The sequence below is a fragment of the Hyperolius riggenbachi genome, chromosome 4 (assembly GCF_040937935.1).
Source record: "Hyperolius riggenbachi isolate aHypRig1 chromosome 4, aHypRig1.pri, whole genome shotgun sequence".
In the NCBI taxonomy this organism is placed as follows: domain Eukaryota; kingdom Metazoa; phylum Chordata; class Amphibia; order Anura; family Hyperoliidae; genus Hyperolius; species Hyperolius riggenbachi.
The window spans coordinates 10,943,090-10,968,467 of NC_090649.1; the positions used below are offsets into that span (position 1 = coordinate 10,943,090).

The window sequence follows — 25,378 nt, forward strand, 5'->3', positions numbered from 1 at the left end:
ATGCATATCCATCTAAGAGAGATCTAAAACTCAACTTGCAAAACACCAAGCTTTGTCTCTTTTCCTTCTCCCTAGATACTGCACTATCTAGAAGTAGAACTGTCCTACCACCTGCTTTGTAAGTTTATATTGCCTGGAATTTGCCTTTGACTCCAACCTCCCTTGTCTTCTTCCTATCCAGCCCTTCTCCAAGTACTGCCACTTTGGTTGCCGTCGCATCATCTGCAAAGTTCAGGCTTTCCCAGTAGTTAAGACTTATGATATTTTGCTGCATGCCATGGTTGTCTTTCCCCTCCCCACCTTTCTATTCCCGAATGCCTTTTTTTTTACTCAAGCATACTCTATTGACCTAAGCCCAACATTTTAGATGTTGTTACCTCTCATAGCTACTTTATTGCTCCCTTTCTCATGTGGAAGGTTCTTTTGAGTATTAGTTCCCAATATGCCAGTTGTCTATGTTCCTATGCGTGCACTGCTTTCTTCTTGGTAGCAAAATTGCAATCAGTTTCCACTGGAGGTTTCTGTAGTGTAGTGGTAATCACGTTTGCTTTACACGCAAAAGGTCCCCAGCTTGAAACTGGGCAGAAACAGTGATGCTTTTTGTTCCATAAAGTGGTCTATTCCCCTCCTTTCTAAAGAAGATTTTTGGCCTCCAATGCTAGCTGCACCTTGACAAAACTCACATTAGTCTGCCTACTCCTCTTGATCCAGTTGTCTCCAAGCAAAAGAGCTGGAGTTAGTCCAAAGTAGCGTGTTAGCTTGATCAGGACAGATGTGGATCCTAGTTGTTGCGTGTGGTTAAAATGAGCTGCGTGTGGTTAAAATGAGCTTCACGTGGTTAAAACAAGCTTTGCTTGGGTAAAATGAGCCGCTTGTGGGTACACCCTGAGAAGTGTAGGTGGTTTCTGTAGTGTAGTGGTTATCACGTTCTCCTAACGCGCGAAAGGTCCCCAGTTCGAAACTGGGCAGAAACATGGCTTTTTCTCTGGTCTTCTTTCCTTTTCACGCAGGCTTCACTTACGCATGCATGAGTCTTTACCTGTCTGGCTTAATGATATTCATGAAAAGCTCTACTTTTCCTCTTTCGGGGCTCCAGGACAAGCAAGAAATGTCTGGTTTCTGTAGTGTAGTGGTTATCACGTTCGCCTCACACGCGAAAGGTCCCCGGTTCGGAACCGGGCAGAAACAGTGTCTATCTTTAACTTTTTGCCATCCAAAGCACTCCTCCTTCCCTTGCTCCATACGCTTGCAAGCTGGCCCTCAATGTGACTGGCCAGTGTCTTTTCTTCACTCACTTTCTCAGGCAACTGCTAATAGCCTCTTTCAGACTGCCTCTCAGCCATCCCTACATGCATATCCATCTAAGAGAGATCTAAAACTCAACTTGCAAAACACCAAGCTTTGTCTCTTTTCCTTCTCCCTAGATACTGCACTATCTAGAAGTAGAACTGTCCTACCACCTGCTTTGTAAGTTTATATTGCCTGGAATTTGCCTTTGACTCCAACCTCCCTTGTCTTCTTCCTATCCAGCCCTTCTCCAAGTACTGCCACTTTGGTTGCCGTCGCATCATCTGCAAAGTTCAGGCTTTCCCAGTAGTTAAGACTTATGATATTTTGCTGCATGCCATGGTTGTCTTTCCCCTCCCCACCTTTCTATTCCCGAATGCCTTTTTTTTTACTCAAGCATACTCTATTGACCTAAGCCCAACATTTTAGATGTTGTTACCTCTCATAGCTACTTTATTGCTCCCTTTCTCATGTGGAAGGTTCTTTTGAGTATTAGTTCCCAATATGCCAGTTGTCTATGTTCCTATGCGTGCACTGCTTTCTTCTTGGTAGCAAAATTGCAATCAGTTTCCACTGGAGGTTTCTGTAGTGTAGTGGTAATCACGTTTGCTTTACACGCAAAAGGTCCCCAGCTTGAAACTGGGCAGAAACAGTGATGCTTTTTGTTCCATAAAGTGGTCTATTCCCCTCCTTTCTAAAGAAGATTTTTGGCCTCCAATGCTAGCTGCACCTTGACAAAACTCACATTAGTCTGCCTACTCCTCTTGATCCAGTTGTCTCCAAGCAAAAGAGCTGGAGTTAGTCCAAAGTAGCGTGTTAGCTTGATCAGGACAGATGTGGATCCTAGTTGTTGCGTGTGGTTAAAATGAGCTGCGTGTGGTTAAAATGAGCTTCACGTGGTTAAAACAAGCTTTGCTTGGGTAAAATGAGCCGCTTGTGGGTACACCCTGAGAAGTGTAGGTGGTTTCTGTAGTGTAGTGGTTATCACGTTCTCCTAACACGTGAAAGGTCCCCAGTTCGAAACTGGGCAGAAACATGGCTTTTTCTCTGGTCTTCTTTCCTTTTCACGCAGGCTTCACTTACGCATGCATGAGTCTTTACCTGTCTGGCTTAATGATATTCATGAAAAGCTCTACTTTTCCTCTTTCGGGGCTCCAGGACAAGCAAGAAATGTCTGGTTTCTGTAGTGTAGTGGTTATCACGTTCGCCTCACACGCGAAAGGTCCCCGGTTCGGAACCGGGCAGAAACAGTGTCTATCTTTAACTTTTTGCCATCCAAAGCACTCCTCCTTCCCTTGCTCCATACGCTTGCAAGCTGGCCCTCAATGTGACTGGCCAGTGTCTTTTCTTCACTCACTTTCTCAGGCAACTGCTAATAGCCTCTTTCAGACTGCCTCTCAGCCATCCCTACATGCATATCCATCTAAGAGAGATCTAAAACTCAACTTGCAAAACACCAAGCTTTGTCTCTTTTCCTTCTCCCTAGATACTGCACTATCTAGAAGTAGAACTGTCCTACCACCTGCTTTGTAAGTTTATATTGCCTGGAATTTGCCTTTGACTCCAACCTCCCTTGTCTTCTTCCTATCCAGCCCTTCTCCAAGTACTGCCACTTTGGTTGCCGTCGCATCATCTGCAAAGTTCAGGCTTTCCCAGTAGTTAAGACTTATGATATTTTGCTGCATGCCATGGTTGTCTTTCCCCTCCCCACCTTTCTATTCCCGAATGCCTTTTTTTTTACTCAAGCATACTCTATTGACCTAAGCCCAACATTTTAGATGTTGTTACCTCTCATAGCTACTTTATTGCTCCCTTTCTCATGTGGAAGGTTCTTTTGAGTATTAGTTCCCAATATGCCAGTTGTCTATGTTCCTATGCGTGCACTGCTTTCTTCTTGGTAGCAAAATTGCAATCAGTTTCCACTGGAGGTTTCTGTAGTGTAGTGGTAATCACGTTTGCTTTACACGCAAAAGGTCCCCAGCTCGAAACTGGGCAGAAACAGTGATGCTTTTTGTTCCATAAAGTGGTCTATTCCCCTCCTTTCTAAAGAAGATTTTTGGCCTCCAATGCTAGCTGCACCTTGACAAAACTCACATTAGTCTGCCTACTCCTCTTGATCCAGTTGTCTCCAAGCGAAAGAGCTGGAGTTAGTCCAAAGTAGCGTGTTAGCTTGATCAGGACAGATGTGGATCCTAGTTGTTGCATGTGGTTAAAATGAGCTGCACGTGGTTAAAACAAGCTTTGCTTGGGTAAAATGAGCCGCTTGTGGGTACACCCTGAGAAGTGTAGGTGGTTTCTGTAGTGTAGTGGTTATCACGTTCTCCTAACACGCGAAAGGTCCCCAGTTCGAAACTGGGCAGAAACATGGCTTTTTCTCTGGTCTTCTTTCCTTTTCACGCAGGCTTCACTTACGCATGCATGAGTCTTTACCTGTCTGGCTTAATAATATTAATGAAAAGCTCTACTTTTCCTCTTTCGGGGCTCCAGGACAAGCAAAAAGTGTCTGGTTTCTGTAGTGTAGTGGTTATCACGTTCGCCTCACACGCGAAAGGTCCCCGGTTCGGAACCGGGCAGAAACAGTGTCTATCTTTAACTTTTTGCCATCCAAAGCACTCCTCCTTCCCTTGCTCCATACGCTTGCAAGCTGGCCCTCAATGTGACTGGCCAGTGTCTTTTCTTCACTCACTTTCTCAGGCAACTGCTAATAGCCTCTTTCAGACTGCCTCTCAGCCATCCCTACATGCATATCCATCTAAGAGAGATCTAAAACTCAACTTGCAAAACACCAAGCTTTGTCTCTTTTCCTTCTCCCTAGATACTGCACTATCTAGAAGTAGAACTGTCCTACCACCTGCTTTGTAAGTTTATATTGCCTGGAATTTGCCTTTGACTCCAACCTCCCTTGTCTTCTTCCTATCCAGCCCATCTCCAAGTACTGCCACTTTGGTTGCCGTCGCATCATCTGCAAAGTTCAGGCTTTCCCAGTAGTTAAGACTTATGATATTTTGCTGCATGCCATGGTTGTCTTTCCCCTCCCCACTTCTCTATTCCCGAATGCCTTTTTTTTTACTCAAGCATACTCTATTGACCTAAGCCCAACATTTTAGATGTTGTTACCTCTCATAGCTACTTTATTGCTCCCTTTCTCATGTGGAAGGTTCTTTTGAGTATTAGTTCCCAATATGCCAGTTGTCTATGTTCCTATGCGAGCACTGCTTTCTTCTTGGTAGCAAAATTGCAATCAGTTTCCACCGGAGGTTTCTGTAGTGTAGTGGTTATCACGTTTGCTTTACACGAAAAAAGGTCCCCAGCTCGAAACTGAGCAGAAACAGTGATGCTTTTTGTTCCATAAAGTGGTCTATTCCCCTCCTTTCTAATGAAGATTTATGGCCTCCAATGCTAGCTGCACCTTGACAAAACTCACATTAGTCTGCCTACTCCTCTTGATCCAGTTGTCTCCAAGCAAAAGAGCTGGAATTAGTCCAAAGTAGTGTGTTAGCTTGATCAGGACAGATGTGGATCCTAGTTGTTGCGTGTGGTTAAAATGAGCTGCGTGTGGTTAAACTGAGCTGCACGTGGTTAAAACAAGCTTTGCTTGGGTAAAATGAGCCGCTTGTGGGTACACCCTGAGAAGTGTAGGTGGTTTCTGTAGTGTAGTGGTTATCACGTTCGCCTAACACGCGAAAGGTCCCCAGTTCGAAACTGGGCAGAAACATGGCTTTTTCTCTGGTCTTCTTTCCTTTTCACGCAGGCTCCACTTACGTATGCATGAGTCTTTACCTGTCTGGCTTAATGATATTCATGAAAAGCTCTACTTTTCCTCTTTCAGGGCTCCAGGACAAGCAAGTAGTGTCTGGTTTCTGTAGTGTAGTGGTTATCACGTTCGCCTCACACGCAAAAGGTCTCCGGTTCGAAACGGGGCAGAAACAGTGTCTACCTTTAACTTTTTGCCATCCAAAGCACTCCTCCTTCCCTTGCTCCATACGCTTGCAAGCTGGCCCTCAATGTGACTGGCCAGTGTCTTTTCTTCACTCACTTTCTCAGGCAACTGCTAATAGCCTCTTTCAGACTGCCTCTCAGCCATCCCTACATGCATATCCATCTAAGAGAGATCTAAAACTCAACTTGCAAAACACCAAGCTTTGTCTCTTTTTCTTCTCCCTAGATACTGCACTATCTAGAAGTAGAACTGTCCTACCACCTGCTTTGTAAGTTTATATTGCCTGGAATTTGCCTTTGACTCCAACCTCCCTTGTCTTCTTCCTATCCAGCCCTTCTCCAAGTACTGCCACTTTGGTTGCCGTCGCATCATCTGCAAAGTTCAGGCTTTCCCAGTAGTTAAGACTTATGATATTTTGCTGCATGCCATGGTTGTCTTTCCCCTCCCCACCTTTCTATTCCCGAATGCCTTTTTTTTTACTCAAGCATACTCTATTGACCTAAGCCCAACATTTTAGATGTTGTTACCTCTCATAGCTACTTTATTGCTCCCTTTCTCATGTGGAAGGTTCTTTTGAGTATTAGTTCCCAATATGCCAGTTGTCTATGTTCCTATGCGAGCACTGCTTTCTTCTTGGTAGCAAAATTGCAATCAGTTTCCACCGGAGGTTTCTGTAGTGTAGTGGTTATCACGTTTGCTTTACACGCAAAAGGTCCCCAGCTCGAAACTGGGCAGAAACAGCGATGCTTTTTGTTCCATAAAGTGGTCTATTCCCCTCCTTTCTAAAGAAGATTTTTGGCCTCCAATGCTAGCTGCACCTTGACAAAACTCACATTAGTCTGCCTACTCCTCTTGATCCAGTTGTCTCCAAGCAAAAGAGCTGGAGTTAGTCCAAAGTAGCGTGTTAGCTTGATCAGGACAGATGTGGATCCTAGTTGTTGCGTGTGGTTAAAATGAGCTGCGTGTGGTTAAAATGAGCTGCACGTGGTTAAAACAAGCTTTGCTTGGGTAAAATGAGCCACTTGTGGGTACACCCTGAGAAGTGTAGGTGGTTTCTGTAGTGTAGTGGTTATCACGTTTGCCTAACACGCGAAAGGTCCCCAGTTCGAAACTGGGCAGAAACATGGCTTTTTCTCTGATCTTCTTTCCTTTTCACGCAGGCTCCACTTACGCATGCAAGAGTCTTTACCTGTCTGGCTTAATCATATTCATGAAAAGCTCTACTTTTCCTCTTTCGGGGCTCCAGGACAAGCATGAAGTGTCTGGTTTCTGTAGTGTAGTGGTTATCACGTTCGCCTCACACGTGAAAGGTCCCCGGTTCGAAACCGGGCAGAAACAGTGTCTACCTTTAACTTTTTGCCATCCAAAGCACTCCTCCTTCCCTTGCTCCATACGCTTGCAAGCTGGCCCTCAATGTGACTGGCCAGTGTCTTTTCTTCACTCACTTTCTCAGGCAACTGCTAATAGCCTCTTTCAGACTGCCTCTCAGCCATCCCTACATGCATATCCATCTAAGAGAGATCTAAAACTCAACTTGCAAAACACCAAGCTTTGTCTCTTTTTCTTCTCCCTAGATACTGCACTATCTAGAAGTAGAACTGTCCTACCACCTGCTTTGTAAGTTTATATTGCCTGGAATTTGCCTTTGACTCCAACCTCCCTTGTCTTCTTCCTATCCAGCCCTTCTCCAAGTACTGCCACTTTGGTTGCCGTCGCATCATCTGCAAAGTTCAGGCTTTCCCAGTAGTTAAGACTTATGATATTTTGCTGCATGCCATGGTTGTCTTTCCCCTCCGCACCTTTCTATTCCCGAATGCCTTTTTTTTTACTCAAGCATACTCTTTTGACCTAAGCCCAACATTCTAGATGTTGTTACCTCTCATAGCTACTTTATTGCTCCCTTTCTCATGTGGAAGGTTCTTTTGAGTATTAGTTCCATATATGCCAGTTGTCTATGTTCCTATGCGAGCACTGCTTTTTTCTTGGTAGCAAAATTGCAATCAGTTTCCACCGGAGGTTTCTGTAGTGCAGTGGTTATCAAATTTGCTTTACACGCAAAAGGTCCCCAGCTCGAAACTGGGCAGAAACAGCGATGCTTTTTGTTCCATAAAGTGGTCTATTCCCCTCCTTTCTAAAGAAGATTTTTGGCCTCCAATGCTAGCTGCACCTTGACAAAACTCACATTAGTCTGCCTACTCCTCTTGATCCAGTTGTCTCCAAGCAAAAGAGCTGGAGTTAGTCCAAAGTAGCGTGTTAGCTTGATCAGGACAGATGTGGATCCTAGTTGTTGCGTGTGGTTAAAATGAGCTGCGTGTGGTTAAAATGAGCTGCACGTGGTTAAAACAAGCTTTGCTTTGGTAAAATGAGCCGCTTGTGGGTACACCCTGAGAAGTGTAGGTGGTTTCTGTGGTGTAGTGGTTATCACGTTCGCCTAACACGCGAAAGGTCCCCAGTTCGAAACTGGGCAGAAACATGGCTTTTTCTCTGGTCTTCTTTCCTTTTCACGCAGGCTCCACTTATGCATGCATGAGTCTTTACCTGTCTGGCTTAATCATATTCATGAAAAGCTCTACTTTTCCTCTTTCGGGGCTCCAGGACAAGCAAGAAGTGTCTGGTTTCTGTAGTGTAGTGGTTATCACGTTCGCCTCACATGCGAAAGGTCCCCGGTTCGAAACTGGGCAGAAACAGTGTCTACCTTTAACTTTTTGCCATCCAAAGCACTCCTCCTTCCCTTGCTCCATATGCTTGCAAGCTGGCCCTCAATGTGACTGGCCAGTGTCTTTTCTTCACTCACTTTCTCAGGCAACTGCTAATAGCCTCTTTCAGACTGCCTCTCAGCCATCCCTACATGCATATCCATCTAAGAGAGATCTAAAACTCAACTTGCAAAACACCAAGCTTTGTCTCTTTTTCTTCTCCCTAGATACTGCACTATCTAGAAGTAGAACTGTCCTACCACCTGCTTTGTAAGTTTATATTGCCTGGAATTTGCCTTTGACTCCAACCTCCCTTGTCTTCTTCCTATCCAGCCCTTCTCCAAGTACTGCCACTTTGGTTGCCGTCGCATCATCTGCAAAGTTCAGGCTTTCCCAGTAGTTAAGACTTATGATATTTTGCTGCATGCCATGGTTGTCTTTCCCCTCCGCACCTTTCTATTCCCGAATGCCTTTTTTTTTACTCAAGCATACTCTATTGACCTAAGCCCAACATTCTAGATGTTGTTACCTCTCATAGCTACTTTATTGCTCCCTTTCTCATGTGGAAGGTTCTTTTGAGTATTAGTTCCCAATATGCCAGTTGTCTATGTTCCTATGCGAGCACTGCTTTTTTCTTGGTAGCAAAATTGCAATCAGTTTCCACCGGAGGTTTCTGTAGTGCAGTGGTTATCAAATTTGCTTTTCACGCAAAAGGTCCCCAGCTCGAAACTGGGCAGACACTACAGAAACCACCTACACTTCTCAGGGTGTACCCACAAGCGGCTCATTTTACCCAAGCAAAGCTTGTTTTAACCACGTGCAGCTCATTTTAACCACACGCAGCTCATTTTAACCACACGCAACAACTAGGATCCACATCTGTCCTGATCAAGCTAACACGCTGCACCTTGACAAAACTCACATTAGTCTGCCTACTCCTCTTGATCCAGTTGTCTCCAAGCAAAAGAGCTGGAGTTAGTCCAAAGTAGCGTGTTAGCTTGATCAGGACAGATGTGGATCCTAGTTGTTGCGTGTGGTTAAAATGAGCTGCGTGTGGTTAAAATGAGCTGCACGTGGTTAAAACAAGCTTTGCTTGGGTAAAATGAGCCGCTTGTGGGTACACCCTGAGAAGTGTAGGTGGTTTCTGTAGTGTAGTGGTTATCACGTTCGCCTAACACGCGAAAGGTCCCCAGTTCGAAACTGGGCAGAAACATGGCTTTTTCTCTGATCTTCTTTCCTTTTCACGCAGGCTCCACTTACGCATGCATGAGTCTTTACCTGTCTGGCTTAATCATATTCATGAAAAGCTCTACTTTTCCTCTTTCGGGGCTCCAGGACAAGCAAGAAGTGTCTGGTTTCTGTAGTGTAGTGGTTATCATGTTCGCTTCACACGCGAAAAGTCCCTGGTTCGAAACCGGGCAGAAACAGTGTCTACCTTTAACTTTTTGCCATCCAAAGCACTCCTCCTTCCCTTGCTCCATACGCTTGCAAGCTGGCCCTCAATGTGACTGGCCAGTGTCTTTTCTTCACTCACTTTCTCAGGCAACTGCTAATAGCCTCTTTCAGACTGCCTCTCAGCCATCCCTACATGCATATCCATCTAAGAGAGATCTAAAACTCAACTTGCAAAACACCAAGCTTTGTCTCTTTTCCTTCTCCCTAGATACTGCACTATCTAGAAGTAGAACTGTCCTACCACCTGCTTTGTAAGGTTACATTGCCTGGAATTTGCCTTTGACTCCAACCTCCCTTGTCTTCTTCCTATCCAGCCCTTCTCCAAGTACTGCCACTTCGGTTGCCGTCGCATCATCTGCAAAGTTCAGGCTTTCCCAGTAGTTAAGACTTATGATATTTTGCTGCATGCCATGGTTGTCTTTCCCCTCCCCACCTTTCTATTCCCGAATGCCTTTTTTTTTACTCAAGCATACTCTATTGACCTAAGCCCAACATTTTAGATGTTGTTACCTCTCATAGCTACTTTATTGCTCCCTTTCTCATGTGGAAGGTTCTTTTGAGTATTAGTTCCCAATATGCCAGTTGTCTATGTTCCTATGCGAGCACTGCTTTCTTCTTGGTAGCAAAATTGCAATCAGTTTCCACCGGAGGTTTCTGTAGTGTAGTGGTTATCATGTTTGCTTTACACGCAAAAGGTCCCCAGCTCGAAACTGGGCAGAAACAGCGATGCTTTTTGTTCCATAAAGTGGTCTATTCCCCTCCTTTCTAAGGAAGATTTTTGGCCTCCAATGCTAGCTGCACCTTGACAAAACTCACATTAGTCTGCCTACTCCTCTTGATCCAGTTGTCTCCAAGCAAAAGAGCTGGAGTTAGTCCAAAGTAGCGTGTTAGCTTGATCAGGACAGATGTGGATCCTAGTTCTTGCGTGTGGTTAAAATGAGCTGCGTGTGGTTAAAATGAGCTGCACGTGGTTAAAACAAGCTTTGCTTGGGTAAAATGAGCCGCTTGTGGGTACACCCTGAGAAGTGTAGGTGGTTTCTGTAGTGTAGTGGTTATCACGTTCGCCTAACACGTGAAAGGTCCCCAGTTCGAAACTGGGCAGAAACATGGCTTTTTCTCTGGTCTTCTTTCCTTTTCACGCAGGCTCCACTTACGCATGCATGAGTCTTTACCTGTCTGGCTTAATCATATTCATGAAAAGCTCTACTTTTCCTCTTTCGGGGCTCCAGGACAAGCAAGAAGTGTCTGGTTTCTATAGTGTAGTGGTTATCATGTTTGCCTCACACGCGAAAGGTCCCCGGTTTGAAAACGGGCAGAAACAGTGTCTACCTTTAACTTTTTGCCATCCAAAGCACTCCTCCTTCCCTTGCTCCATACGCTTGCAAGCTGGCCCTCAATGTGACTGGCCAGTGTCTTTTCTTCACTCACTTTCTCAGGCAACTGCTAATAGCCTCTTTCAGACTGCCTCTCAGCCATCCCTACATGCATATCCATCTAAGAGAGATCTAAAACTCAACTTGCAAAACACCAAGCTTTGTCTCTTTTTCTTCTCCCTAGATACTACACTATCTAGAAGTAGAACTGTCCTACCACCTGCTTTGTAAGTTTATATTGCCTGGAATTTGCCTTTGACTCCAACCTCCCTTGTCTTCTTCCTATCCAGCCCTTCTCCAAGTACTGCCACTTTGGTTGCCGTCGCATCATCTGCAAAGTTCAGGCTTTCCCAGTAGTTAAGACTTATGATATTTTGCTGCATGCCATGGTTGTCTTTCCCCTCCCCACCTTTCTATTCCCGAATGCCTTTTTTTTTACTCAAGCATACTCTATTGACCTAAGCCCAACATTTTAGATGTTGTTACCTCTCATAGCTACTTTATTGCTCCCTTTCTCATGTGGAAGGTTCTTTTGAGTATTAGTTCCCAATATGCCAGTTGTCTATGTTCCTATGCGAGCACTGCTTTCTTCTTGGTAGCAAAATTGCAATCAGTTTCCACCGGAGGTTTCTGTAGTGTAGTGGTTATCACGTTTGCTTTACACGCAAAAGGTCCCCAGCTCGAAACTGGGCAGAAACAGCGATGCTTTTTGTTCCATAAAGTGGTCTATTCCCCTCCTTTCTAAAGAAGATTTTTGGCCTCCAATGCTAGCTGCACCTTGACAAAACTCACATTAGTCTGCCTACTCCTCTTGATCCAGTTGTCTCCAAGCAAAAGAGCTGGAGTTAGTCCAAAGTAGCGTGTTAGCTTGATCAGGACAGATGTGGATCCTAGTTGTTGCGTGTGGTTAAAATGAGCTGCGTGTGGTTAAAATGAGCTGCACGTGGTTAAAACAAGCTTTGCTTGGGTAAAATGAGCCACTTGTGGGTACACCCTGAGAAGTGTAGGTGGTTTCTGTAGTGTAGTGGTTATCACGTTTGCCTAACACGCGAAAGGTCCCCAGTTCGAAACTGGGCAGAAACATGGCTTTTTCTCTGATCTTCTTTCCTTTTCACGCAGTCTCCACTTACGCATGCAAGAGTCTTTACCTGTCTGGCTTAATCATATTCATGAAAAGCTCTACTTTTCCTCTTTCGGGGCTCCAGGACAAGCAAGAAGTGTCTGGTTTCTGTAGTGTAGTGGTTATCACGTTCGCCTCACACGTGAAAGGTCCCCGGTTCGAAGCTGGGCAGAAACAGTGTCTACCTTTAACTTTTTGCCATCCAAAGCACTCCTCCTTCCCTTGCTCCATACGCTTGCAAGCTGGCCCTCAATGTGACTGGCCAGTGTCTTTTCTTCACTCACTTTCTCAGGCAACTGCTAATAGCCTCTTTCAGACTGCCTCTCAGCCATCCCTACATGCATATCCATCTAAGAGAGATCTAAAACTCAACTTGCAAAACACCAAGCTTTGTCTCTTTTTCTTCTCCCTAGATACTGCACTATCTAGAAGTAGAACTGTCCTACCACCTGCTTTGTAAGTTTATATTGCCTGGAATTTGCCTTTGACTCCAACCTCCCTTGTCTTCTTCCTATCCAGCCCTTCTCCAAGTACTGCCACTTTGGTTGCCGTCGCATCATCTGCAAAGTTCAGGCTTTCCCAGTAGTTAAGACTTATGATATTTTGCTGCATGCCATGGTTGTCTTTCCCCTCCGCACCTTTCTATTCCCGAATGCCTTTTTTTTTACTCAAGCATACTCTATTGACCTAAGCCCAACATTCTAGATGTTGTTACCTCTCATAGCTACTTTATTGCTCCCTTTCTCATGTGGAAGGTTCTTTTGAGTATTAGTTCCCAATATGCCAGTTGTCTATGTTCCTATGCGAGCACTGCTTTTTTCTTGGTAGCAAAATTGCAATCAGTTTCCACCGGAGGTTTCTGTAGTGCAGTGGTTATCAAATTTGCTTTACACGCAAAAGGTCCCCAGCTCGAAACTGGGCAGAAACAGCAATGCTTTTTGTTCCATAAAGTGGTCTATTCCCCTCCTTTCTAAAGAAGATTTTTGGCCTCCAATGCTAGCTGCACCTTGACAAAACTCACATTAGTCTGCCTACTCCTCTTGATCCAGTTGTCTCCAAGCAAAAGAGCTGGAGTTAGTCCAAAGTAGCGTGTTAGCTTGATCAGGACAGATGTGGATCCTAGTTGTTGCGTGTGGTTAAAATGAGCTGCGTGTGGTTAAAATGAGCTGCACGTGGTTAAAACAAGCTTTGCTTTGGTAAAATGAGCCGCTTGTGGGTACACCCTGAGAAGTGTAGGTGGTTTCTGTGGTGTAGTGGTTATCACGTTCGCCTAACATGCGAAAGGTCCCCAGTTCGAAACTGGGCAGAAACATGGCTTTTTCTCTGGTCTTCTTTCCTTTTCACGCAGGCTCCACTTATGCATGCATGAGTCTTTACCTGTCTGGCTTAATCATATTCATGAAAAGCTCTACTTTTCCTCTTTCGGGGCTCCAGGACAAGCAAGAAGTGTCTGGTTTCTGTAGTGTAGTGGTTATCACGTTCGCCTCACACGCGAAAGGTCCCCGGTTCGAAACTGGGCAGAAACAGTGTCTACCTTTAACTTTTTGCCATCCAAAGCACTCCTCCTTCCCTTGCTCCATACGCTTGCAAGCTGGCCCTCAATGTGACTGGCCAGTGTCTTTTCTTCACTCACTTTCTCAGGCAACTGCTAATAGCCTCTTTCAGACTGCCTCTCAGCCATCCCTACATGCATATCCATCTAAGAGAGATCTAAAACTCAACTTGCAAAACACCAAGCTTTGTCTCTTTTCCTTCTCCCTAGATACTGCACTATCTAGAAGTAGAACTGTCCTATCACCTGCTTTGTAAGTTTATATTGCCTGGAATTTGCCTTTGACTCCAACCTCCCTTGTCTTCTTCCTATCCAGCCCTTCTCCAAGTACTGCCACTTTGGTTGCCGTCGCATCATCTGCAAAGTTCAGGCTTTCCCAGTAGTTAAGACTTATGATATTTTGCTGCATGCCATGGTTGTCTTTCCCCTCCCCACCTTTCTATTCCCGAATGCCTTTTTTTTTACTCAAGCATACTCTATTGACCTAAGCCCAACATTCTAGATGTTTTTACCTCTCATAGCTACTTTATTGCTCCCTTTCTCATGTGGAAGGTTCTTTTGAGTATTAGTTCCCAATATGCCAGTTGTCTATGTTCCTATGCGAGCACTGCTTTCTTCTTGGTAGCAAAATTGCAATCAGTTTCCACCGGAGGTTTCTGTAGTGCAGTGGTTATCAAATTTGCTTTACACGCAAAAGGTCCCCAGCTCGAAACTGGGCAGAAACAGCAATGCTTTTTGTTCCATAAAGTGGTCTATTCCCCTCCTTTCTAAAGAAGATTTTTGGCCTCCAATGCTAGCTGCACCTTGACAAAACTCACATTAGTCTGCCTACTCCTCTTGATCCAGTTGTCTCCAAGCAAAAGAGCTGGAGTTAGTCCAAAGTAGCGTGTTAGCTTGATCAGGACAGATGTGGATCCTAGTTGTTGCGTGTGGTTAAAATGAGCTGCGTGTGGTTAAAATGAGCTGCACGTGGTTAAAACAAGCTTTGCTTTGGTAAAATGAGCCGCTTGTGGGTACACCCTGAGAAGTGTAGGTGGTTTCTGTGGTGTAGTGGTTATCACGTTCGCCTAACACGCGAAAGGTCCCCAGTTCGAAACTGGGCAGAAACATGGCTTTTTTTCTGGTCTTCTTTCCTTTTCACGCAGGCTCCACTTATGCATGCATGAGTCTTTACCTGTCTGGCTTAATCATATTCATGAAAAGCTCTACTTTTCCTCTTTCGGGGCTCCAGGACAAGCAAGAAGTGTCTGGTTTCTGTAGTGTAGTGGTTATCACGTTCGCCTCACACGCAAAAGGTCCCCGGTTCGAAACTGGGCAGAAACAGTGTCTACCTTTAACTTTTTGCCATCCAAAGCACTCCTCCTTCCCTTGCTCCATACGCTTGCAAGCTGGCCCTCAATGTGACTGGCCAGTGTCTTTTCTTCACTCACTTTCTCAGGCAACTGCTAATAGCCTCTTTCAGACTGCCTCTCAGCCATCCCTACATGCATATCCATCTAAGAGAGATCTAAAACTCAACTTGCAAAACACCAAGCTTTGTCTCTTTTTCTTCTCCCTAGATACTGCACTATCTAGAAGTAGAACTGTCCTACCACCTGCTTTGTAAGTTTATATTGCCTGGAATTTGCCTTTGACTCCAACCTCCCTTGTCTTCTTCCTATCCAGCCCTTCTCCAAGTACTGCCACTTTGGTTGCCGTCGCATCATCTGCAAAGTTCAGGCTTTCCCAGTAGTTAAGACTTATGATATTTTGCTGCATGCCATGGTTGTCTTTCCCCTCCGCACCTTTCTATTCCCGAATGCCTTTTTTTTTACTCAAGCATACTCTATTGACCTAAGCCCAACATTCTAGATGTTGTTACCTCTCATAGCTACTTTATTGCTCCCTTTCTCATGTGGAAGGTTCTTTTGAGTATTAGTTCCCAATATGCCAGTTGTCTATGTTCCTATGCGAGCACTGCTTTTTTCTTGGTAGCAAAATTGCAATCAGTTTCCACCGGAGGTTTCTGTAGTGCAGTGGTTATCAAATTTGCTTTACACGCAAAAGGTCCCCAGCTCGAAACTGGGCAGAAACAGCAATGCTTTTTGTTCCATAAAGTGGTCTATTCCCCTCCTTTCTAAAGAAGATTTTTGGCCTCCAATGCTAGCTGCACCTTGACAAAACTCACATTAGTCTGCCTACTCCTCTTGATCCAGTTGTCTCCAAGCAAAAGAGCTGGAGTTAGTCCAAAGTAGCGTGTTAGCTTGATCAGGACAGATGTGGATCCTAGTTGTTGCGTGTGGTTAAAATGAGCTGCGTGTGGTTAAAATGAGCTGCACGTGGTTAAAACAAGCTTTGCTTTGGTAAAATGAGCCGCTTGTGGGTACACCCTGAGAAGTGTAGGTGGTTTCTGTGGTGTAGTGGTTATCACGTTCACCTAACACGCGAAAGGTCCCCAGTTCGAAACTGGGCAGAAACATGGCTTTTTCTCTGGTCTTCTTTCCTTTTCACGCAGGCTCCACTTATGCATGCATGAGTCTTTACCTGTCTGGCTTAATCATATTCATGAAAAGCTCTACTTTTCCTCTTTCGGGGCTCCAGGACAAGCAAGAAGTGTCTGGTTTCTGTAGTGTAGTGGTTATCACGTTCGCCTCACACGCGAAAGGTCCCCGGTTCGAAACTGGGCAGAAACAGTGTCTACCTTTAACTTTTTGCCATCCAAAGCACTCCTCCTTCCCTTGCTCCATACGCTTGCAAGCTGGCCCTCAATGTGACTGGCCAGTGTCTTTTCTTCACTCACTTTCTCAGGCAACTGCTAATAGCCTCTTTCAGACTGCCTCTCAGCCATCCCTACATGCATATCCATCTAAGAGAGATCTAAAACTCAACTTGCAAAACACCAAGCTTTGTCTCTTTTCCTTCTCCCTAGATACTGCACTATCTAGAAGTAGAACTGTCCTATCACCTGCTTTGTAAGTTTATATTGCCTGGAATTTGCCTTTGACTCCAACCTCCCTTGTCTTCTTCCTATCCAGCCCTTCTCCAAGTACTGCCACTTTGGTTGCCGTCGCATCATCTGCAAAGTTCAGGCTTTCCCAGTAGTTAAGACTTATGATATTTTGCTGCATGCCATGGTTGTCTTTCCCCTCCCCACCTTTCTATTCCCGAATGCCTTTTTTTTTACTCAAGCATACTCTATTGACCTAAGCCCAACATTCTAGATGTTTTTACCTCTCATAGCTACTTTATTGCTCCCTTTCTCATGTGGAAGGTTCTTTTGAGTATTAGTTCCCAATATGCCAGTTGTCTATGTTCCTATGCGAGCACTGCTTTCTTCTTGGTAGCAAAATTGCAATCAGTTTCCACCGGAGGTTTCTGTAGTGCAGTGGTTATCAAATTTGCTTTACACGCAAAAGGTCCCCAGCTCGAAACTGGGCAGAAACAGCAATGCTTTTTGATCCATAAAGTGGACTATTCCCCTCCTTTCTAAAGAAGATTTTTGGCCTCCAATGCTAGCTGCACCTTGACAAAACTCACATTAGTCTGCCTACTCCTCTTGATCCAGTTGTCTCCAAGCAAAAGAGCTGGAGTTAGTCCAAAGTAGCGTGTTAGCTTGATCAGGACAGATGTGGATCCTAGTTGTTGCGTGTGGTTAAAATGAGCTGCGTGTGGTTAAAATGAGCTGCACGTGGTTAAAACAAGCTTTGCTTTGGTAAAATGAGCCGCTTGTGGGTACACCCTGAGAAGTGTAGGTGGTTTCTGTGGTGTAGTGGTTATCACGTTCGCCTAACATGCGAAAGGTCCCCAGTTCGAAACTGGGCAGAAACATGGCTTTTTTTCTGGTCTTCTTTCCTTTTCACGCAGGCTCCACTTATGCATGCATGAGTCTTTACCTGTCTGGCTTAATCATATTCATGAAAAGCTCTACTTTTCCTCTTTCGGGGCTCCAGGACAAGCAAGAAGTGTCTGGTTTCTGTAGTGTAGTGGTTATCACGTTCGCCTCACACGCAAAAGGTCCCCGGTTCGAAACTGGGCAGAAACAGTGTCTACCTTTAACTTTTTGCCATCCAAAGCACTCCTCCTTCCCTTGCTCCATACGCTTGCAAGCTGGCCCTCAATGTGACTGGCCAGTGTCTTTTCTTCACTCACTTTCTCAGGCAACTGCTAATAGCCTCTTTCAGACTGCCTCTCAGCCATCCCTACATGCATATCCATCTAAGAGAGATCTAAAACTCAACTTGCAAAACACCAAGCTTTGTCTCTTTTTCTTCTCCCTAGATACTGCACTATCTAGAAGTAGAACTGTCCTACCACCTGCTTTGTAAGTTTATATTGCCTGGAATTTGCCTTTGACTCCAACCTCCCTTGTCTTCTTCCTATCCAGCCCTTCTCCAAGTACTGCCACTTTGGTTGCCGTCGCATCATCTGCAAAGTTCAGGCTTTCCCAGTAGTTAAGACTTATGATATTTTGCTGCATGCCATGGTTGTCTTTCCCCTCCGCACCTTTCTATTCCCGAATGCCTTTTTTTTTACTCAAGCATACTCTATTGACCTAAGCCCAACATTCTAGATGTTGTTACCTCTCATAGCTACTTTATTGCTCCCTTTCTCATGTGGAAGGTTCTTTTGAGTATTAGTTCCCAATATGCCAGTTGTCTATGTTCCTATGCGAGCACTGCTTTTTTCTTGGTAGCAAAATTGCAATCAGTTTCCACCGGAGGTTTCTGTAGTGCAGTGGTTATCAAATTTGCTTTACACGCAAAAGGTCCCCAGCTCGAAACTGGGCAGAAACAGCAATGCTTTTTGTTCCATAAAGTGGTCTATTCCCCTCCTTTCTAAAGAAGATTTTTGGCCTCCAATGCTAGCTGCACCTTGACAAAACTCACATTAGTCTGCCTACTCCTCTTGATCCAGTTGTCTCCAAGCAAAAGAGCTGGAGTTAGTCCAAAGTAGCGTGTTAGCTTGATCAGGACAGATGTGGATCCTAGTTGTTGCGTGTGGTTAAAATGAGCTGCGTGTGGTTAAAATGAGCTGCACGTGGTTAAAACAAGCTTTGCTTTGGTAAAATGAGCCGCTTGTGGGTACACCCTGAGAAGTGTAGGTGGTTTCTGTGGTGTAGTGGTTATCACGTTCGCCTAACACGCGAAAGGTCCCCAGTTCGAAACTGGGCAGAAACATGGCTTTTTCTCTGGTCTTCTTTCCTTTTCACGCAGGCTCCACTTATGCATGCATGAGTCTTTACCTGTCTGGCTTAATCATATTCATGAAAAGCTCTACTTTTCCTCTTTCGGGGCTCCAGGACAAGCAAGAAGTGTCTGGTTTCTGTAGTGTAGTGGTTATCACGTTCGCCTCACACGCGAAAGGTCCCCGGTTCGAAACTGGGCAGAAACAGTGTCTACCTTTAACTTTTTGCCATCCAAAGCACTCCTCCTTCCCTTCCTCCATACGCTTGCAAGCTGGCCCTCAATGTGACTGGCCAGTGTCTTTTCTTCACTCACTTTCTCAGGCAACTGCTAATAGCCTCTTTCAGACTGCCTCTCAGCCATCCCTACATGCATATCCATCTAAGAGAGATCTAAAACTCAACTTGCAAAACACCAAGCTTTGTCTCTTTTCCTTCTCCCTAGATACTGCACTATCTAGAAGTAGAACTGTCCTATCACCTGCTTTGTAAGTTTATATTGCCTGGAATTTGCCTTTGACTCCAACCTCCCTTGTCTTCTTCCTATCCAGCCCTTCTCCAAGTACTGCCACTTTGGTTGCCGTCGCATCATCTGCAAAGTTCAGGCTTTCCCAGTAGTTAAGACTTATGATATTTTGCTGCATGCCATGGTTGTCTTTCCCCTCCCCACCTTTCTATTCCCGAATGCCTTTTTTTTTACTCAAGCATACTCTATTGACCTAAGCCCAACATTCTAGATGTTTTTACCTCTCATAGCTACTTTATTGCTCCCTTTCTCATGTGGAAGGTTCTTTTGAGTATTAGTTCCCAATATGCCAGTTGTCTATGTTCCTATGCGAGCACTGCTTTCTTCTTGGTAGCAAAATTGCAATCAGTTTCCACCGGAGGTTTCTGTAGTGCAGTGGTTATCAAATTTGCTTTACACGCAAAAGGTCCCCAGCTCGAAACTGGGCAGAAACAGCAATGCTTTTTGTTCCATAAAGTGGTCTATTCCCCTCCTTTCTAAAGAAGATTTTTGGCCTCCAATGCTAGCTGCACCTTGACAAAACTCACATTAGTCTGCCTACTCCTCTTGATCCAGTTGTCTCCAAGCAAAAGAGCTGGAGTTAGTCCAAAGTAGCGTGTTAGCTTGATCAGGACAGATGTGGATCCTAGTTGTTGCGTGTGGTTAAAATGAGCTGCGTGTGGTTAAAATGAGCTGCACGTGGTTAAAACAAGCTTTGCTTTGGTAAAATGAGCCGCTTGTGGGTACACCCTGAGAAGTGTAGGTGGTTTCTGTGGTGTAGTGGTTATCACGTTCGCCTAACACGCGAAAGGTCCCCAGTTCGAAACTGGGCAGAAACATGGCTTTTTTTCTGGTCTTCTTTCCTTTTCACGCAGGCTCCACTTATGCATGCATGAGTCTTTACCTGTCTGGCTTAATCATATTCATGAAAAGCTCTACTTTTCCTCTTTCGGGGCTCCAGGACAAGCAAGAAGTGTCTGGTTTCTGTAGTGTAGTGGTTATCACGTTCGCCTCACACGCAAAAGGTCCCCGGTTCGAAACTGGGCAGAAACAGTGTCTACCTTTAACTTTTTGCCATCCAAAGCACTCCTCCTTCCCTTGCTCCATACGCTTGCAAGCTGGCCCTCAATGTGACTGGCCAGTGTCTTTTCTTCACTCACTTTCTCAGGCAACTGCTAATAGCCTCTTTCAGACTGCCTCTCAGCCATCCCTACATGCATATCCATCTAAGAGAGATCTAAAACTCAACTTGCAAAACACCAAGCTTTGTCTCTTTTCCTTCTCCCTAGATACTGCACTATCTAGAAGTAGAACTGTCCTATCACCTGCTTTGTAAGTTTATATTGCCTGGAATTTGCCTTTGACTCCAACCTCCCTTGTCTTCTTCCTATCCAGCCCTTCTCCAAGTACTGCCACTTTGGTTGCCGTCGCATCATCTGCAAAGTTCAGGCTTTCCCAGTAGTTAAGACTTATGATATTTTGCTGCATGCCATGGTTGTCTTTCCCCTCCCCACCTTTCTATTCCCGAATGCCTTTTTTTTTACTCAAGCATACTCTATTGACCTAAGCCCAACATTCTAGATGTTTTTACCTCTCATAGCTACTTTATTGCTCCCTTTCTCATGTGGAAGGTTCTTTTGAGTATTAGTTCCCAATATGCCAGTTGTCTATGTTCCTATGCGAGCACTGCTTTCTTCTTGGTAGCAAAATTGCAATCAGTTTCCACCGGAGGTTTCTGTAGTGCAGTGGTTATCAAATTTGCTTTACACGCAAAAGGTCCCCAGCTCGAAACTGGGCAGAAACAGCAATGCTTTTTGATCCATAAAGTGGACTATTCCCCTCCTTTCTAAAGAAGATTTTTGGCCTCCAATGCTAGCTGCACCTTGACAAAACTCACATTAGTCTGCCTACTCCTCTTGATCCAGTTGTCTCCAAGCAAAAGAGCTGGAGTTAGTCCAAAGTAGCGTGTTAGCTTGATCAGGACAGATGTGGATCCTAGTTGTTGCGTGTGGTTAAAATGAGCTGCGTGTGGTTAAAATGAGCTGCACGTGGTTAAAACAAGCTTTGCTTTGGTAAAATGAGCCGCTTGTGGGTACACCCTGAGAAGTGTAGGTGGTTTCTGTGGTGTAGTGGTTATCACGTTCGCCTAACATGCGAAAGGTCCCCAGTTCGAAACTGGGCAGAAACATGGCTTTTTTTCTGGTCTTCTTTCCTTTTCACGCAGGCTCCACTTATGCATGCATGAGTCTTTACCTGTCTGGCTTAATCATATTCATGAAAAGCTCTACTTTTCCTCTTTCGGGGCTCCAGGACAAGCAAGAAGTGTCTGGTTTCTGTAGTGTAGTGGTTATCACGTTCGCCTCACACGCAAAAGGTCCCCGGTTCGAAACTGGGCAGAAACAGTGTCTACCTTTAACTTTTTGCCATCCAAAGCACTCCTCCTTCCCTTGCTCCATACGCTTGCAAGCTGGCCCTCAATGTGACTGGCCAGTGTCTTTTCTTCACTCATTTCTCAGGCAACTGCTAATAGCCTCTTTCAGACTGCCTCTCAGCCATCCCTACATGCATATCCATCTAAGAGAGATCTAAAACTCAACTTGCAAAACACCAAGCTTTGTCTCTTTTTCTTCTCCCTAGATACTGCACTATCTAGAAGTAGAACTGTCCTACCACCTGCTTTGTAAGTTTATATTGCCTGGAATTTGCCTTTGACTCCAACCTCCCTTGTCTTCTTCCTATCCAGCCCTTCTCCAAGTACTGCCACTTTGGTTGCCGTCGCATCATCTGCAAAGTTCAGGCTTTCCCAGTAGTTAAGACTTATGATATTTTGCTGCATGCCATGGTTGTCTTTCCCCTCCGCACCTTTCTATTCCCGAATGCCTTTTTTTTTACTCAAGCATACTCTATTGACCTAAGCCCAACATTCTAGATGTTGTTACCTCTCATAGCTACTTTATTGCTCCCTTTCTCATGTGGAAGGTTCTTTTGAGTATTAGTTCCCAATATGCCAGTTGTCTATGTTCCTATGCGAGCACTGCTTTTTTCTTGGTAGCAAAATTGCAATCAGTTTCCACCGGAGGTTTCTGTAGTGCAGTGGTTATCAAATTTGCTTTACACGCAAAAGGTCCCCAGCTCGAAACTGGGCAGAAACAGCAATGCTTTTTGTTCCATAAAGTGGTCTATTCCCCTCCTTTCTAAAGAAGATTTTTGGCCTCCAATGCTAGCTGCACCTTGACAAAACTCACATTAGTCTGCCTACTCCTCTTGATCCAGTTGTCTCCAAGCAAAAGAGCTGGAGTTAGTCCAAAGTAGCGTGTTAGCTTGATCAGGACAGATGTGGATCCTAGTTGTTGCGTGTGGTTAAAATGAGCTGCGTGTGGTTAAAATGAGCTGCACGTGGTTAAAACAAGCTTTGCTTTGGTAAAATGAGCCGCTTGTGGGTACACCCTGAGAAGTGTAGGTGGTTTCTGTGGTGTAGTGGTTATCACGTTCGCCTAACACGCGAAAGGTCCCCAGTTCGAAACTGGGCAGAAACATGGCTTTTTCTCTGGTCTTCTTTCCTTTTCACGCAGGCTCCACTTATGCATGCATGAGTCTTTACCTGTCTGGCTTAATCATATTCATGAAAAGCTCTACTTTTCCTCTTTCGGGGCTCCAGGACAAGCAAGAAGTGTCTGGTTTCTGTAGTGTAGTGGTTATCACGTTCGCCTCACACGCGAAAGGTCCCCGGTTCGAAACTGGGCAGAAACAGTGTCTACCTTTAACTTTTTGCCATCCAAAGCACTCCTCCTTCCCTTGCTCCATACGCTTGCAAGCTGGCCCTCAATGTGACTGGCCAGTGTCTTTTCTTCACTCACTTTCTCAGGCAACTGCTAATAGCCTCTTTCAGACTGCCTCTCAGCCATCCCTACATGCATATCCATCTAAGAGAGATCTAAAACTCAACTTGCAAAACACCAAGCTTTGTCTCTTTTCCTTCTCCCTAGATACTGCACTATCTAGAAGTAGAACTGTCCTATCACCTGCTTTGTAAGTTTATATTGCCTGGAATTTGCCTTTGACTCCAACCTCCCTTGTCTTCTTCCTATCCAGCCCTTCTCCAAGTACTGCCACTTTGGTTGCCGTCGCATCATCTGCAAAGTTCAGGCTTTCCCAGTAGTTAAGACTTATGATATTTTGCTGCATGCCATGGTTGTCTTTCCCCTCCCCACCTTTCTATTCCCGAATGCCTTTTTTTTTACTCAAGCATACTCTATTGACCTAAGCCCAACATTCTAGATGTTTTTACCTCTCATAGCTACTTTATTGCTCCCTTTCTCATGTGGAAGGTTCTTTTGAGTATTAGTTCCCAATATGCCAGTTGTCTATGTTCCTATGCGAGCACTGCTTTCTTCTTGGTAGCAAAATTGCAATCAGTTTCCACCGGAGGTTTCTGTAGTGCAGTGGTTATCAAATTTGCTTTACACGCAAAAGGTCCCCAGCTCGAAACTGGGCAGAAACAGCAATGCTTTTTGTTCCATAAAGTGGTCTATTCCCCTCCTTTCTAAAGAAGATTTTTGGCCTCCAATGCTAGCTGCACCTTGACAAAACTCACATTAGTCTGCCTACTCCTCTTGATCCAGTTGTCTCCAAGCAAAAGAGCTGGAGTTAGTCCAAAGTAGCGTGTTAGCTTGATCAGGACAGATGTGGATCCTAGTTGTTGCGTGTGGTTAAAATGAGCTGCGTGTGGTTAAAATGAGCTGCACGTGGTTAAAACAAGCTTTGCTTTGGTAAAATGAGCCGCTTGTGGGTACACCCTGAGAAGTGTAGGTGGTTTCTGTGGTGTAGTGGTTATCACGTTCGCCTAACACGCGAAAGGTCCCCAGTTCGAAACTGGGCAGAAACATGGCTTTTTTTCTGGTCTTCTTTCCTTTTCACGCAGGCTCCACTTATGCATGCATGAGTCTTTACCTGTCTGGCTTAATCATATTCATGAAAAGCTCTACTTTTCCTCTTTCGGGGCTCCAGGACAAGCAAGAAGTGTCTGGTTTCTGTAGTGTAGTGGTTATCACGTTCGCCTCACACGCAAAAGGTCCCCGGTTCGAAACTGGGCAGAAACAGTGTCTACCTTTAACTTTTTGCCATCCAAAGCACTCCTCCTTCCCTTGCTCCATACGCTTGCAAGCTGGCCCTCAATGTGACTGGCCAGTGTCTTTTCTTCACTCACTTTCTCAGGCAACTGCTAATAGCCTCTTTCAGACTGCCTCTCAGCCATCCCTACATGCATATCCATCTAAGAGAGATCTAAAACTCAACTTGCAAAACACCAAGCTTTGTCTCTTTTCCTTCTCCCTAGATACTGCACTATCTAGAAGTAGAACTGTCCTATCAGCTGCTTTGTAAGTTTATATTGCCTGGAATTTGCCTTTGACTCCAACCTCCCTTGTCTTCTTCCTATCCAGCCCTTCTCCAAGTACTGCCACTTTGGTTGCCGTCGCATCATCTGCAAAGTTCAGGCTTTCCCAGTAGTTAAGACTTATGATATTTTGCTGCATGCCATGGTTGTCTTTCCCCTCCCCACCTTTCTATTCCCGAATGCCTTTTTTTTTACTCAAGCATACTCTATTGACCTAAGCCCAACATTTTAGATGTTGTTACCTCTCATAGCTACTTTATTGCTCCCTTTCTCATGTGGAAGGTTCTTTTGAGTATTAGTTCCCAATATGCCAGTTGTCTATGTTCCTATGCGAGCACTGCTTTCTTCTTGGTAGCAAAATTGCAATCAGTTTCCACCGGAGGTTTCTGTAGTGTAGTGGTTATCACGTTTTCTTTACACGCAAAAGGTCCCCAGCTCGAAGCTGGGCAGAAACAGCGATGCTTTTTGTTCCATAAAGTGGTCTATTCCCCTCCTTTCTAAAGAAGATTTTTGGCCTCCAATGCTAGCTGCACCTTGACAAAACTCACATTAGTCTGCCTACTCCTCTTGATCCAGTTGTCTCCAAGCAAAAGAGCTGGAGTTAGTCCAAAGTAGCGTGTTAGCTTGATCAGGACAGATGTGGATCCTAGTTGTTGCGTGTGGTTAAAATGAGCTGCGTGTGGTTAAAATGAGCTGCACGTGGTTAAAACAAGCTTTGCTTGGGTAAAATGAGCCGCTTGTGGGTACACCCTGAGAAGTGTAGGTGGTTTCTGTAGTGTAGTGGTTATCACGTTCGCCTAACACGCGAAAGGTCCCCAGTTCGAAACTGGGCAGAAACATGGCTTTTTTTCTGGTCTTCTTTCCTTTTCACGCAGGCTCCACTTATGCATGCAT

The 25,378-nt window shown here is 44.9% G+C and overlaps 41 non-coding genes across 41 annotated transcripts; all 41 read left to right on the forward strand.

The window, feature by feature from the left end:
- Positions 1–517: 517 nt before the first annotated feature.
- Positions 518–590, forward strand: TRNAV-UAC (transfer RNA valine (anticodon UAC)). The gene has a single exon. It is a non-coding gene; the product is annotated as a tRNA-Val (tRNA).
- Positions 591–901: 311 nt separating this feature from the next.
- TRNAV-AAC (transfer RNA valine (anticodon AAC)) lies at positions 902–974 on the forward strand. The gene has a single exon. It is a non-coding gene; the product is annotated as a tRNA-Val (tRNA).
- A 141-nt stretch (positions 975–1,115) lies between these two features.
- TRNAV-CAC (transfer RNA valine (anticodon CAC)) lies at positions 1,116–1,188 on the forward strand. Its single transcript has one exon. It is a non-coding gene; the product is annotated as a tRNA-Val (tRNA).
- A 678-nt stretch (positions 1,189–1,866) lies between these two features.
- Positions 1,867–1,939, forward strand: TRNAV-UAC (transfer RNA valine (anticodon UAC)). Its single transcript has one exon. It is a non-coding gene; the product is annotated as a tRNA-Val (tRNA).
- Positions 1,940–2,250: 311 nt separating this feature from the next.
- On the forward strand, positions 2,251–2,323 carry TRNAV-AAC (transfer RNA valine (anticodon AAC)). Its single transcript has one exon. It is a non-coding gene; the product is annotated as a tRNA-Val (tRNA).
- Positions 2,324–2,464: 141 nt separating this feature from the next.
- TRNAV-CAC (transfer RNA valine (anticodon CAC)) lies at positions 2,465–2,537 on the forward strand. The gene has a single exon. It is a non-coding gene; the product is annotated as a tRNA-Val (tRNA).
- A 678-nt stretch (positions 2,538–3,215) lies between these two features.
- Positions 3,216–3,288, forward strand: TRNAV-UAC (transfer RNA valine (anticodon UAC)). The gene has a single exon. It is a non-coding gene; the product is annotated as a tRNA-Val (tRNA).
- Positions 3,289–3,579: 291 nt separating this feature from the next.
- TRNAV-AAC (transfer RNA valine (anticodon AAC)) lies at positions 3,580–3,652 on the forward strand. Its single transcript has one exon. It is a non-coding gene; the product is annotated as a tRNA-Val (tRNA).
- A 141-nt stretch (positions 3,653–3,793) lies between these two features.
- Positions 3,794–3,866, forward strand: TRNAV-CAC (transfer RNA valine (anticodon CAC)). Its single transcript has one exon. It is a non-coding gene; the product is annotated as a tRNA-Val (tRNA).
- A 1,063-nt stretch (positions 3,867–4,929) lies between these two features.
- On the forward strand, positions 4,930–5,002 carry TRNAV-AAC (transfer RNA valine (anticodon AAC)). Its single transcript has one exon. It is a non-coding gene; the product is annotated as a tRNA-Val (tRNA).
- Positions 5,003–5,894: 892 nt separating this feature from the next.
- TRNAV-UAC (transfer RNA valine (anticodon UAC)) lies at positions 5,895–5,967 on the forward strand. Its single transcript has one exon. It is a non-coding gene; the product is annotated as a tRNA-Val (tRNA).
- Positions 5,968–6,278: 311 nt separating this feature from the next.
- Positions 6,279–6,351, forward strand: TRNAV-AAC (transfer RNA valine (anticodon AAC)). The gene has a single exon. It is a non-coding gene; the product is annotated as a tRNA-Val (tRNA).
- A 141-nt stretch (positions 6,352–6,492) lies between these two features.
- Positions 6,493–6,565, forward strand: TRNAV-CAC (transfer RNA valine (anticodon CAC)). Its single transcript has one exon. It is a non-coding gene; the product is annotated as a tRNA-Val (tRNA).
- Positions 6,566–7,627: 1,062 nt separating this feature from the next.
- TRNAV-AAC (transfer RNA valine (anticodon AAC)) lies at positions 7,628–7,700 on the forward strand. The gene has a single exon. It is a non-coding gene; the product is annotated as a tRNA-Val (tRNA).
- A 141-nt stretch (positions 7,701–7,841) lies between these two features.
- On the forward strand, positions 7,842–7,914 carry TRNAV-CAC (transfer RNA valine (anticodon CAC)). Its single transcript has one exon. It is a non-coding gene; the product is annotated as a tRNA-Val (tRNA).
- Positions 7,915–9,063: 1,149 nt separating this feature from the next.
- On the forward strand, positions 9,064–9,136 carry TRNAV-AAC (transfer RNA valine (anticodon AAC)). Its single transcript has one exon. It is a non-coding gene; the product is annotated as a tRNA-Val (tRNA).
- Positions 9,137–9,277: 141 nt separating this feature from the next.
- On the forward strand, positions 9,278–9,350 carry TRNAV-CAC (transfer RNA valine (anticodon CAC)). Its single transcript has one exon. It is a non-coding gene; the product is annotated as a tRNA-Val (tRNA).
- A 678-nt stretch (positions 9,351–10,028) lies between these two features.
- Positions 10,029–10,101, forward strand: TRNAV-UAC (transfer RNA valine (anticodon UAC)). The gene has a single exon. It is a non-coding gene; the product is annotated as a tRNA-Val (tRNA).
- A 311-nt stretch (positions 10,102–10,412) lies between these two features.
- Positions 10,413–10,485, forward strand: TRNAV-AAC (transfer RNA valine (anticodon AAC)). Its single transcript has one exon. It is a non-coding gene; the product is annotated as a tRNA-Val (tRNA).
- An 892-nt stretch (positions 10,486–11,377) lies between these two features.
- On the forward strand, positions 11,378–11,450 carry TRNAV-UAC (transfer RNA valine (anticodon UAC)). Its single transcript has one exon. It is a non-coding gene; the product is annotated as a tRNA-Val (tRNA).
- A 311-nt stretch (positions 11,451–11,761) lies between these two features.
- TRNAV-AAC (transfer RNA valine (anticodon AAC)) lies at positions 11,762–11,834 on the forward strand. The gene has a single exon. It is a non-coding gene; the product is annotated as a tRNA-Val (tRNA).
- Positions 11,835–11,975: 141 nt separating this feature from the next.
- TRNAV-CAC (transfer RNA valine (anticodon CAC)) lies at positions 11,976–12,048 on the forward strand. The gene has a single exon. It is a non-coding gene; the product is annotated as a tRNA-Val (tRNA).
- Positions 12,049–13,110: 1,062 nt separating this feature from the next.
- On the forward strand, positions 13,111–13,183 carry TRNAV-AAC (transfer RNA valine (anticodon AAC)). Its single transcript has one exon. It is a non-coding gene; the product is annotated as a tRNA-Val (tRNA).
- A 141-nt stretch (positions 13,184–13,324) lies between these two features.
- TRNAV-CAC (transfer RNA valine (anticodon CAC)) lies at positions 13,325–13,397 on the forward strand. The gene has a single exon. It is a non-coding gene; the product is annotated as a tRNA-Val (tRNA).
- Positions 13,398–14,459: 1,062 nt separating this feature from the next.
- On the forward strand, positions 14,460–14,532 carry TRNAV-AAC (transfer RNA valine (anticodon AAC)). Its single transcript has one exon. It is a non-coding gene; the product is annotated as a tRNA-Val (tRNA).
- A 141-nt stretch (positions 14,533–14,673) lies between these two features.
- On the forward strand, positions 14,674–14,746 carry TRNAV-CAC (transfer RNA valine (anticodon CAC)). The gene has a single exon. It is a non-coding gene; the product is annotated as a tRNA-Val (tRNA).
- Positions 14,747–15,808: 1,062 nt separating this feature from the next.
- Positions 15,809–15,881, forward strand: TRNAV-AAC (transfer RNA valine (anticodon AAC)). The gene has a single exon. It is a non-coding gene; the product is annotated as a tRNA-Val (tRNA).
- Positions 15,882–16,022: 141 nt separating this feature from the next.
- TRNAV-CAC (transfer RNA valine (anticodon CAC)) lies at positions 16,023–16,095 on the forward strand. The gene has a single exon. It is a non-coding gene; the product is annotated as a tRNA-Val (tRNA).
- A 1,062-nt stretch (positions 16,096–17,157) lies between these two features.
- On the forward strand, positions 17,158–17,230 carry TRNAV-AAC (transfer RNA valine (anticodon AAC)). Its single transcript has one exon. It is a non-coding gene; the product is annotated as a tRNA-Val (tRNA).
- A 141-nt stretch (positions 17,231–17,371) lies between these two features.
- On the forward strand, positions 17,372–17,444 carry TRNAV-CAC (transfer RNA valine (anticodon CAC)). The gene has a single exon. It is a non-coding gene; the product is annotated as a tRNA-Val (tRNA).
- Positions 17,445–18,506: 1,062 nt separating this feature from the next.
- TRNAV-AAC (transfer RNA valine (anticodon AAC)) lies at positions 18,507–18,579 on the forward strand. Its single transcript has one exon. It is a non-coding gene; the product is annotated as a tRNA-Val (tRNA).
- A 141-nt stretch (positions 18,580–18,720) lies between these two features.
- On the forward strand, positions 18,721–18,793 carry TRNAV-CAC (transfer RNA valine (anticodon CAC)). Its single transcript has one exon. It is a non-coding gene; the product is annotated as a tRNA-Val (tRNA).
- Positions 18,794–19,855: 1,062 nt separating this feature from the next.
- On the forward strand, positions 19,856–19,928 carry TRNAV-AAC (transfer RNA valine (anticodon AAC)). Its single transcript has one exon. It is a non-coding gene; the product is annotated as a tRNA-Val (tRNA).
- A 141-nt stretch (positions 19,929–20,069) lies between these two features.
- On the forward strand, positions 20,070–20,142 carry TRNAV-CAC (transfer RNA valine (anticodon CAC)). Its single transcript has one exon. It is a non-coding gene; the product is annotated as a tRNA-Val (tRNA).
- Positions 20,143–21,204: 1,062 nt separating this feature from the next.
- On the forward strand, positions 21,205–21,277 carry TRNAV-AAC (transfer RNA valine (anticodon AAC)). The gene has a single exon. It is a non-coding gene; the product is annotated as a tRNA-Val (tRNA).
- Positions 21,278–21,418: 141 nt separating this feature from the next.
- Positions 21,419–21,491, forward strand: TRNAV-CAC (transfer RNA valine (anticodon CAC)). Its single transcript has one exon. It is a non-coding gene; the product is annotated as a tRNA-Val (tRNA).
- Positions 21,492–22,552: 1,061 nt separating this feature from the next.
- TRNAV-AAC (transfer RNA valine (anticodon AAC)) lies at positions 22,553–22,625 on the forward strand. The gene has a single exon. It is a non-coding gene; the product is annotated as a tRNA-Val (tRNA).
- Positions 22,626–22,766: 141 nt separating this feature from the next.
- TRNAV-CAC (transfer RNA valine (anticodon CAC)) lies at positions 22,767–22,839 on the forward strand. The gene has a single exon. It is a non-coding gene; the product is annotated as a tRNA-Val (tRNA).
- Positions 22,840–23,901: 1,062 nt separating this feature from the next.
- Positions 23,902–23,974, forward strand: TRNAV-AAC (transfer RNA valine (anticodon AAC)). Its single transcript has one exon. It is a non-coding gene; the product is annotated as a tRNA-Val (tRNA).
- A 141-nt stretch (positions 23,975–24,115) lies between these two features.
- Positions 24,116–24,188, forward strand: TRNAV-CAC (transfer RNA valine (anticodon CAC)). Its single transcript has one exon. It is a non-coding gene; the product is annotated as a tRNA-Val (tRNA).
- A 1,062-nt stretch (positions 24,189–25,250) lies between these two features.
- Positions 25,251–25,323, forward strand: TRNAV-AAC (transfer RNA valine (anticodon AAC)). Its single transcript has one exon. It is a non-coding gene; the product is annotated as a tRNA-Val (tRNA).
- The last annotated feature ends 55 nt before the right edge of the window (positions 25,324–25,378 follow it).